Raw genomic sequence first — 11,847 nt, 5'->3', positions numbered from 1 at the left:
GTTTTGCTTGGGAAAAAATAAACAGTTTCACTTTTTTCCTTTAGGAAAATTGGTACTGACATTATGTTGAGTGTAGAATTGGGTTTAAGTCTCAACAGGCCAGAAATGCCTGGTTTTATCAAATCCTGCCTGAATGTCTGCTTGTTTTGCCTACCGTCGTGACATCTCCATGGCTGTACCACCTTGTCGGGTAGCTTATCAGACTGATGTTGACTGTTGAATCTCATGGCAACAGCAGTCGATGGGCTGTCTGACATTTTGGTATCTTTCATCTGACCATCCATATCAAATGTTCCCATTCAAACATTACCGAGCATCATGGTTTACGATTAAAAAAACTGGTCCTTATGTCTACTGGCACTTTGAATCTTTTATGCCATGATATCGTAGCAGTATCATGAGGATTCTATGGAAATTGGGATAGTCTCTGTGATCAAAGCTAAATAAAGGTCAAGCAACGTGCCTTGTGGGTTTTGGAAAGGTTACTTCTTAACAGTCTTTTTCCCCCCACCCAGAAACTTTCTAGCAGTATGACAGTTACTTACATGAAAAGCAGTACCCAAATGCTTTATTTTAAACAGATTCACATTAACCAGTATAATTTTTTAGATTCTTTAGCGTTAGTATAAGTCTCTAAATCAGCTTCCAGTTGTGTTTCATCTCCTTCACCTGCATTTTATTTGATGTTTGTCTGAAGAAAGGAAAGAGGAAAGCAAATATGATTTGTACTGTTTGTACTAAATCTTTGGGATTTGTTGGTAAATTTATTTCAGGGTAAAGTATAAGAAAAACAAAGACTAGTTTCTTAGGCTGAAGGTCTAAGTGATTTATAATACATTTGACTTATGATGGCTTGTTCACTCTTTCAAATGAATTTGCTTTGAAAACAAATGAAGAGCAGCTCTCCTCCTTCCCTCCACTAAGTGTTCAGGTGTGACATGTTCAGGTGATTCTGCTGGATTCCAGCTGGAGCAGTTTGCTACCCTTCTGTTCCTGCGGTTGGTTTGTTCCTTTTATCCACCAAAGTGGACGCAAACAACATGATCCCAAAGACATGCCTAGTTAATTGCAGCTGATTGGAGACCAGAAAATTTGTAAATGGATGGTTTGATGTTACTGCAAATAAAAGAAAGGGCCTGGGAATTCTTTTGATTCCATCTCTACTTTGTTTAAGTCTCATTTTGTGCCTTAAATATCTGCAATGTTTTATCATGTCTCAACTCAGTGACTGACAAGCAACACAATACAGTGCAACACATCCGGGTTTATACCCTAAAGTACTGAGGAGCACCTCCCTCAAGCAATGCCATGTGGGAACTTGCAGTGTTTTCTGGATTCTCTGTATAACCATAATCCAGAGTGTGGGATTTTGAAGGAAGGGAGAATTTTAATTTCATTTGGACAATGGCCACTATTTCCATTCTCTAAAAATCCAGAAGACGACAGGCTGGAAGTGACATTGCTGAATTACACTAGTTAATTCAGTGTATATAGTAGCGAGTACTCCTTACAAACAAAACTCGGCCAGTGTTCCCAGTGTGCTCAGTGCTGTCTGTAGCTTTGGTAGGACAGCTTGAGGCTTGTTACTCAAAGTGATTTCTTAAGTACAAATTACTCATTAAGCTAAAAAAAAAATAACTGATTGCCCTCTTATAAACTGCGGTGAACTGTGTTTTGACTGACCGGTGTGCCAAGAGCTCATGGAGTCCCCTTTTTAGCATCAAAAAACCTTTCCATATATTTTGAAACCCACCGTTTGCCTCCATGTGCATTAGTCTGTTAATGATGGTTTAGATCTCTGCCTCTAACATAATGTGACCTTGAGAAAGTTTTTAACTGAGCCTAGATTTCATCTATAAAAATAGAGATATATAGCCAGGTTGTCCTAAGGATTAGATCAGATAAAATGTAAAGAAGCTGTAAATGTTAGTATGTTACCAATTTTTTAATTCACCAAAGACAGCATTTGCTACACATGTAAGAATTTTACAACATTGCATTTACTCACTTCAAAAACAAAAGTAGGGCGCTTCCCTGGTGGTGCAGTGGTTGAGAGTCCGCCTGCTGATGCGGGGGACACGGGTTCATGCCCCAGTCCGGGAAGATCCCACATGCCACGGAGCGGCTGGGCCCGTGAGCCACGGCCGCTAAGCCTGCGCGTCCAGAGCCTGTGCTCCGCAACGGGAGAGGCCACAACAGTGAGAGGCCCGCATACCGCAAAAAAAAAAAAAAAAAAAAGTAGGATTTAAAATGCTGTCTGCAGGGACTTCCCTGGTGGTCTAGTGGGTAAAGACTGTGCTCCCAGTGCACGGGCCGGGGGTTTGATCCCTGGTCAGGGAACTAGCTCCCACATGCCGCAACTAAGAGTCCGCATGCCACAAGGAAGATCCCGTGTTCCACAACTAAGACCCAGTGCAGCCAAAAGAATAAATAAATATTTAAAAATAAGTAAATAAATGCTGTCTGCATATATGCCCTCATTTGGGAGTAGATATGCTCTGTCTAAAGAAGTTATTAATTAAATCCAAGATACAAATTAATAAAAAGAAAAGCAGAAATTAATGAACTAATGACTTGATTAGTAAGACTAAAACCTTCTTAACTAAAAATAGCTCTCCAGGCCTCTCAGCTTCTGAGATGGCCCACACTTTGTGGAGTGTGTTTCTCCCATGGCCGCTGGAGCCTGAGACGGACTGTGTTCTGTCTATAGAATGTGCATCTCTAAATAAATCCACTTCTTACCTATCAAAAAATAAAATAAAAATAGGCTCCCAGCTAGCCTAGTTAAGGTACAAAGTACAGATACACAAAATGTACTATGAATAACTGAAAATACTTGTCTAATCTTACCAGCTTTAAATGTTGACATTTTCTAATTTATTATACAGTTAATACTAAAAAAACTAGAAGGTAGATGAGGAAAAAAGGAATGATCAGCTTTTAATACCTTGTTGGAAAAGCTCCATCTGGAATATCCAGTGAGATTTGCTGGGTGTAAAGAGGTTTTAAACAGTAAAAGAAAAATTTGATTTGGTGGCATGCCAGGTCTTTCCCAATAGACCTGAAAGTCTCATTCCTGTTACAAAAACACACAAGATTGGCTTATTTTATTGATAATTAGTTATTAATGTGCTCACAAAAAGTTAAGACAACCTAAGCACGAGTTTAATAGCCATTTTTGAAAGCCAAGTAACATTCCGTCTCTAACTCACATGATCAAAGCGTCTCTGGTAGACACAAAACATAGTAAATGAAATGCTACACAAAACTGCTGCATGTGAAGTGTTTTGTTCCTTTATTCTCAAAGACAGCAAGAAAAGAAAGCACATAGTGTACTTTAAAATTCTAGAAGCAGTTGAGTCATTTGTATCTGGTAGTCAGGGGCTTGGGTTCCTGTCCCTCCCTTCCCAGCAAGGCCAGGAGTTCACCTAAGGTAATGCATTTGCCTTGAGGGTGAGGACTTGAATTGCAGCATATAACCTACATGTATTTGCATATTTAACCAGTACTCATAAGAGGGATTATAACAAGAACCTGTTCTGGATAGCTGCTTACTCATTGCCTTTAGAACTGTGGCGCTGGGACAGGAAAGTGCCAACTGTTTACTCATTCTCTTTGACCTACTAGCCTTCCACAGTTTGCTGTGTGGGTGTTGATACTACTAAAATAAAATTTTAAAAAAAGTTGTTTTAGATGGCCCCCACTATCTACCCAAACACCCTGGATTTATTTGAGATCTGGGATTCTAGTTCTGTAGTTGAGATACTGGCCCAAACTGTGGCCCAGAGAGAGTGAGTCAGTTCTAAGTGGCTGGCTGACTCTCTGGGAACAGAAATGAAATGCAGCTTGGAGGGTTTGTCAGCCAAATCCATAAATGTGTGGCTTTTTGAAACATTGGACATCTGTTCCTCTTAATTTAAAGAAAACCTTTCTAAAAAGCACAGAGTTGCTTGGCTCCTTGTTTCTTTGTGTCAGCAGCAGTTGCTGCTGTAATTTAGTAAGCCTAGAATCAATCCTAGTTAGAAAATTTGGAATCTTTAGGGCACACTTCAGAGAAAGTGGAACTGAATTGCTTTGGGAAGGGAAGAGATGATTTTACAGCATAGAGTCTGTTTGGAAATCCCCTTCTGGGGTAATCAGCCCAGGTGTTCAACCCGTTTGTTAACCATTTCCAAATGACTCAAAGGACATAAAGGGAAGGCTTGGACACACTCCAGCACTATTTCGACAATGTAGTATCTGTTTGTGTTGGAAACCGTATTCCTGAATTCTTGAGGGGAAGGCTCGGGCTTATTCTGGGCATTTTTGGCCGAGAGGGACCCCTGGGCCACCTGTCTAAGCTAACAGTCATGGCCTTTTGAGAGTTTCCAGGGAGGAGTATGGACAGCTTGCTTTGATGGCCTTCCACCCAAAGCCCTTTGGGGAAAAGCCTTGTTTATTCAAGGAGGCCTGTCTCTCCCCCCCCCCCCCCCCGACCTAATCCCAAACGTTATTTCCCTTTGTTGCCATCTATCCCCCTTTAGGGAGCAGCATGAGCAGCTTTTTCCTTCAGGCACTTTTGACTGACTCAGCCCAGCAGCGTTGCCTAATTGTGTCCCAGTCTGTTTCTGATGGAGGGAAAAGTTGTTTTTGTGGAGCAAATTTGAAAAGAGGGATGGGTTCCGCCTTTCCCCAAAGGTGGGGGAATGACTATTCAGATTACTCTTGTCTTTCTCTGGCTCCTCACCAGGTGGTGTTGGAAACAAAGAGCAGCTCAGGTTCACTTCTCTTGGCAGTAAGTGCTGAAGCCCAACGCTCCATGTCACCAGAGAACCTTGCTGTTCTCAACCTCTTTTCACCTTAAAAAGATGAAAGCCAAAAATAACGAGAGGAGGCCCTTCTCTGCCTTTCATTTTTTTAGTGCACCTCGGAGTGTCTTGAGAATCACTTTCACTTGACTGACAGTCCTAAACCTCTTACAGCAGCCAAACTTTCTCTACCTAACCTCACATGGTTTGGACACACTCCTGACGCTCTTCAGACTGCACTGCTCCATCCTGTCCCTTGCACCAGGCCCTTCCCACTCCCATGTCCCCTCCACAGTATGTTCTTTGTACACAATCACACAACACCAGCAATCAAGATTAGCTCCCAGGAACCTCCTCTGATGTGCCCTGTACCAGGAAGCACAGTGGATTTACTGTAACTTTGATGATTGCTTGCTTGCTTTGTACCAGGCACTGTTTCTAATGTTGTTTTATGTGTTTTGTATTTAATCTTTAAATCCTCCAACAGCCCCATGAGAAAATTAAGGCAGAGAAGTTCAGTGATTTGCTGGAGGAAGCAAGGAAGTAGAGCAAGAATTCAAATCTAGGTGTTCTGGCTCTTAGCCACTCAGTTCTGCGGAAAAGTCCAGTGCAAAAGTCCAAGCGTCTGCTTACTTGTTTCATCTTGTGATCACAAGGTAGGTGATGGGAAAAGGGAGACAGCAGAAAATCAAGGCCACAGCCAAAACAGTTTTGCATTTAAACAGATGAACAGCTTTTGTGTGTCCCTATACCAAGGGTTGGAAAAGCCAGCTCTGCTCTTAGCCATCCTGTGTGGGCAGGTTCCCAGAGTGATGTTTGCTATAATTATGATTACAAAGCAATCTGTACAAAGGTACAGACCTTTTTTCTTTTTTAAAGCACTGTCACATCTTGAGTTTTATTTGATCTTCATAACAACCCTATGAAACAGTTAGGGCCAGTAGTGGTATTAGCCACGTTGGGGGAAAAAATTTTTTTTTATTCACTTTTTAAATCTAATATGAAACAGTTAGGGCCAGTAGTGGTATTAGCCACGTTGGGGGAAAAAATTTTTTTTTATTCACTTTTTAAATCTCTAATAGTTTAGGGCTTCCCTGGTAGCGCAGTGGTTGGGAGTCCGCCTGCCGATGCAGGGGACACGGGTCCGTGCCCCGGTCCGGGAAGATCCCACATGCCGCGGAGCGGCTAGGCCCGTGAGCCATGGCCGCTGAGCCTGCGCATCCGGAGCCTGTGCTCCGTAACTGGAGAGGCCACAACAGTGAGAGGCCCGCGTACCGCAAAAAAAAAAAAAAATTATCTAATAGTTTAAAGTACTATAGGGAAGAGGCAAAGCTGTTGAAAAATGATCTCCCTCCAGGAGCTTACAGTCTTCTTGGGGGTTATGCAAATATGCAGGTAACTATAATGTAGAGTAGTAAGATGAAGGCCATAAGAAAAAAAAAATGGGAAGAGGAAGAAAACTGCTGACTAGGAAGGATCAGAAAAGGTTTCATGAGGATGTGGCACTTGAATTGCCAGGTAGGGGTTGGGGTGAGGGAAAAGCCCTGTGAGAGACACCAGGAAAGCACCAGTGAGGGAGCTGTGAGACAAGGCCAATGAGCCTTCTACCTCTTATTCTCTGCCTAGCTTCGTTTTGTTTCCTTTAAGGTACCTACATATAATTCACAACTAGTCAATTTTCTTGTTTTTGCTCATTCCTCCACTAGAACCTAAGCCACATAAGGGCAGACACTATTGTGCTCTCCTTTGTATGCTCAGAGCCAAGCACAGGGTGGGGTCACACACAGTATTTGCTGAATGGATATTGCAACAGCCCACGTGAAGCAGCAGCAGAGATTCGAAGGCAGGCAGGAGGTGCTACCTAAGTAGAGTCCAGGTAATGGTGGAGTGAAAGAGGTGGAGTATACATGAAGGATGAACCAGAGAACCCTGAGAAGACAGCAATAATCATTGATCACTGAGCCAGGAATATAGGAGGAGGACCAAGTTTGAGAGAGAGAGTCACTATTCCGTTTTGAACATATGAAGGGAAGATACCAATAGAATGGTGGGGCCTAGTATAGGGGTGTATGTCAGTTCTCCTAACTCCTCAAACCACTCCCTGTCAGAGAATAAACCTGACTTTTTCAGAGAATTCTCTAGAGTAGTATGTCCTCTGTACTTTCCTGTAAGTGATCATCTAAGCCTCACCTTGTTATGTAGCACTGTTCCTGAAGAATGGCACTGTGACTGGACCTTGGAGCCACAGGAAACTGCTTTAAAATTCCTCTCCACAGTTGTATCCTGCCTGCTTTGCCAATGGCTCCTCCCTCTGAGAACTGGGAGGATGGTAATTCCTGGATAGATTGTCTTTATAAGGAGAAAAGTTTGGCAGTGTGATTTCCTGTATATTTCTACTAGAGTCCAAGATTCCAGTAGTGCTAGCCTAGACAGCAGTGGCAGCCACCTAGAACCCAGATGTCATTAGTATTCCCAAGTAAGTACGAGGGCGTCCTCCCAACTGCCTTTGCCAAGCCAAAAGGCAGAGTCACGGCTTTATTACACCTTCTAGAGCATGTGGTGAAGGCGGCTTTCCATTTGGCTGCTTTGGTGCCGGGGTGGTTTACATGTTTCAGTAAGTGAGTTACGCTTATTGAAGTTGGCTGGATAGGAGTTCAGAATAAATGACATATGACCACAATCATACCATTCACCAGAAGCACCAGAGTTCAGAAGGAGAGAGATTTACTTCTGTAATAATCCTTTGGTAGAGAAGAGAGGCACAAAACTCGAGTATTCCACTCTCAAGAAGGTCCACAGTTTTTGAAGCCTTTGAGAATTGGGGTGTGACTGTTCCTGGCTTTCTGATGGAATCAGACAAAATAAGATGCCTATCTGGTAAAAGCACAGGTGTGCGAGTACTTTGCACAATTTTAGAAGGAAAAAAAAAAAAAGCTGAAAAATAGTGCTTGTAGAAAAATGTAGAGATCAAAGAAATTTGCAGATGTTCTGCATTTTCTTCTTCAAACATAATCTGTCTGAGCATAAAAGACATCCCTGGTCTCTGCAAGGAAGAAATAAAAGGTTCTTTCATACATAAATGATTTCCTACTTTATACACCTCTTTTCAGGCTGCTCCCAGACTTTGTGTTTGATATATTTACTAGTCTTCCCTGCAGTAGGCGATGTTCATTAGAAGAACATGTTGAGACAGTAGGACCCCAAAGCTATCTTTAACTTCTCCCTTCCTCCTCTGCCCCTGGAGCATCCTATAATTCCTACACCCTATTTCTGTGATAGTTTACAGAACGATGAGGATGCCTATTACTTCCACCCCTTGTTGCTGCCTTCTGATTCATTTGACTTATTCCTCCGTTCTTCAAACTGTCTCCAGGTCTTAACGTCCTTTGAAAAATCATTTTTGAGTTATTTTATCTTTATGTTGGTTTTTTATGGCTTTGCTTAAAAAAAAATGCAAGCCAAAGAAATGCATAATATAAAAAAAGAAGGAAATCCCCTAAGATATTATCCCAAAGAAATTACTATGAAATCTAGCATGTGTCCTTTGAGTCCTGCTCAAAAATGTTCGGAGCCTCCCATTCTTCTTGGTCTTGGGATCCTAGCAGTGGGGGCAGAGCTGGGGCAGGCAGGATCATTGGGGCGTGTCTCTCATCTGTATCTTCAGGTTAGTGATAGTTCCACCTTTGTCCTTACTGAACAAAATTAAACATAACCATGTAGATGAATCTGTGTGTTTCTCATAACCACATTTAACAGTCATTTCTGTCAGCTTTGGCTACTACAGCACACAGAAAAGAAACAGTGGGAGAGGGGGAATGGCCAAACATTAGAAGGCTTAGAATTCCAGGACAAGGAATTTAGATTTTTTTTTTTTTTTTTTTTTTTTTTTTTTTTTTTTTGCGGTACGCTGGCCTCTCGCTGTTGTGGCCTCTCCCGTTGCGGAGCCCAGGCTCCGGACGCGCAGGCTCAGCGGCCATGGCTCACGGGCCCAGCCGCTCCGCGGCATGTGGGATCTTCCCGGACCGCGGCAGCAACCCGCGTCCCCTGCATCGGCAGGCGGACTCTCAACCACTGCGCCACCAGGGAAGCCCAGGAATTTAGATTTTAGGCAAGGACTTGCAAACAAAGGCAGTTGTACACTCTCTTTTAATATATTGTTTGAATTTATATTGCCTTAAGTGGCTCTTAATTATATAAGATGACTTCAGAAGCTGAATATTTTTAATTACATTTCCAGGTCCTTAGTTTCATCTAATAGTTGTGAGATCTATTGCTAATATGGGACCTTTAATGGGCTTTATTGTGTGTCTGTAGTTTTGCAGCTTTACGTCTCTTCCACAGTTTTTCAGACGTTTATATTAATCTGTTCAACAAACAGAGAGTCTCTACATGAGTCAAGCATATGATCTGCAGCAAGGAATATACCAAATGGTGAACTCCTAAAGGGCAGGGGCCAGGTTTACCTCGTTTTTTTATTTCCCCATCTTTGCACAGTGTCTTAACTTGCAGGTGTTCAATGGATGTTTGTGGAATTAAGCTCATATCCTGCCTCTTTCATACTGTTCACAGGAGCTGAGCTTAAGCAAGGCCCTTCTTTTTTTAAAAAAAGGAAAACTTCCATCTTTCTGCCTCATGTCATGTTTCTTACTATCATGTTCCCATGAACTCTCACCTAGTAAGGATAAGCTTTGTTCAACTCCAGTTTCTACAATTCCCAGGATTTTGCTCCTGAAGTGTCTAGAATAGCTCTGTCCAATAGAAATATCATGCAAGTCATATATCTAATTTTTAAAATTTTAGTAGCCATACTTTAAAATGTAAAAAAAACAGGTATTATACCAATTTGAATAAGTTATTTACCTTATTATGTCCAAAATATCATTTCCACGATTTAAGATATTAATATTTTACATTATTTTATTTGTATTATCTTCAAAATCCAGTGTGTATTTTACACTTACTGACCACATGTGGCTAATGGCTACCTTATTGGACAGCCAATATTGGACAAAAAGACTGGACAAAAATCTTTGAATTTCTGTGTACTTACCATGTAAATAATTAAATTCATAGGACAAGAGAGCCATGAAAGTATCCATTGTATTGGCTCCATCATTGGCAAAGGAGAAAAATTCAGGTAACACAGAATTATTTGCTAAGAGACATGTAATTTAGCTTCTTGTTTCTTTTCATGCTATCTTGTAAGCTATTCTTAGATTTTTTATCATTAGGTAAAGTCCATAATTCAAAAACCATCGAGTATTTTTTTTTTTTAAATGCTTATAAACTATTAGCAGTTCTTTGGGAATCATCATCAGTTCCCCTGACCTTCCTTTTCATCTCTTCCCTGGCTTCACTGGCTCCCTAGAGTCTAAATGATTAGGATTTTCTCTCTTTTCCCTCTTCTCCCTTGAATGCCATATCTTCTGCAACACTGACCCAACACTGCGTTCTCCAGAAACTTAAAATATTTACATTGTTTATCTTAACATTCCTGCTAGGGGAAATGGGATTCCATTTATTAATAAGGTTGACATTGCATCGTCTGAGACATTTCAGAGTGTAGGAGTAGGAAGTTATTTAGTTAAAAATATAAAGCCAGATTTTTTAGCTCACATTCCTAAAACCCATAGGAAACAATGTGATTGATACAGATGAGCAAATATCTCTTAAATTAAATAACTGATTATTTGCAAAAATGACAAGTTAGTGGGCAAAGCCATATTTGGAAGGTAGGTGGAAGAACAAGGAAGGGTTGACTGCCAAACCTTGAGCTCATGCGGAGAGAACAGTGGGATGGGAACATATGGAGCATGTTTTAAAACAAAATTTTGGACAGGAATGCAAGTGTGATAAACATGGTGGTCAGGAGAAGAATCACTGGTATGTACACTGCACAGTAAAGTCTACAGAGCCAGTGAGGAGGCTTCAGACAAATTTAAAGCATAGACTAAAGGTCCCAGTTCACGGTTCTTTACCTTGTACCACATCTTTACTGTAAAAAAAGAAAAAAACTGAACATGGACATGGGCAAGATAATAAGCAATAATTAGGAAGCCAGAATCGTAGCACCAGGCATGGAAAGAAACTTAAGTACCTTGTAAGCTTCTTCATTTAGACTTTGTGGTATTGATCCCCATATACTTAGCATTTGTTCAGTGCCTGGCAGTGAATAGATACTGGTTGAATGAATGAAGGGACTGAGAATAGTGAATCATGGGCACACTTACTGAGTTCTAAGTGACAGGTTAAAGAAAGGAGAAAGGGATTGTTGGCTGACTGAATAGTAGTGGTGAGGGGTTGCGGGGCGAGTACTCAAAGCTAGAAGCAAGAGGGAATGAATGGGAAGAAACAGGTTCTACCGCTTAAAGAGCTCTTAAGAAAAGCACAAATGGGGGAGAACGAAAAGGTTTGAAATTAAGAAACAGTTTGAATTTATACTGTACTCACTGCCTATAGGGGTGCATCTTGGCTGTGTGGGATAATGTCTGAGTGACACACATAGTACGCCAGTTACCCAGTAATCTAAGAAATTACATGTTCAAAGCTTTTGGCTCTCTATGCCCAGGAAGTTATGATTCTAATGTTGTCCTGGCTGATTGGCCGTTATCTCCACACAAATCAAAGTACATTTCCAATGCCACCCCTTATTTTGAAGCTTTGGCATCAACTTCTTTGTGTTAATTTTTAAGTTATCACAACTCTAATAGCAAAAATTTTTACATTATTCCAAATAGACAAGAAAAAAATTTCAATGTAAACATTTAAAACAATTTTGCAAATATTTAGGTATCCACACACACCAAATAATGCAGTTGTGCATGAAACAATAACATGCATAAGAAAGGGTCAACTCACATAAGTGAATGGCTCTGTGTAATTGGAGTTTACTTCCAATAGTCACCTGCCATTGATTCCATGAGTTGCCAAATTAGAAATATATTTGTCCCATTTGGTACCTCATGCATGCTTTTCTCAAATATAAAATGATTTCAACTTACGACCTTCTTTAAGCTTAACTTGTAGCAAAGTTCCTCAGAATCAGCCTACCCCCTAGTGA

The sequence above is a fragment of the Grampus griseus genome, assembly GCF_964374135.1.
Source record: "Grampus griseus genome assembly, chromosome: 20".
Lineage (NCBI taxonomy): Eukaryota > Metazoa > Chordata > Mammalia > Artiodactyla > Delphinidae > Grampus > Grampus griseus.
The sequence above is the reverse complement of the archived record's forward strand: the minus strand, read 5'-3'. Positions refer to the sequence as shown.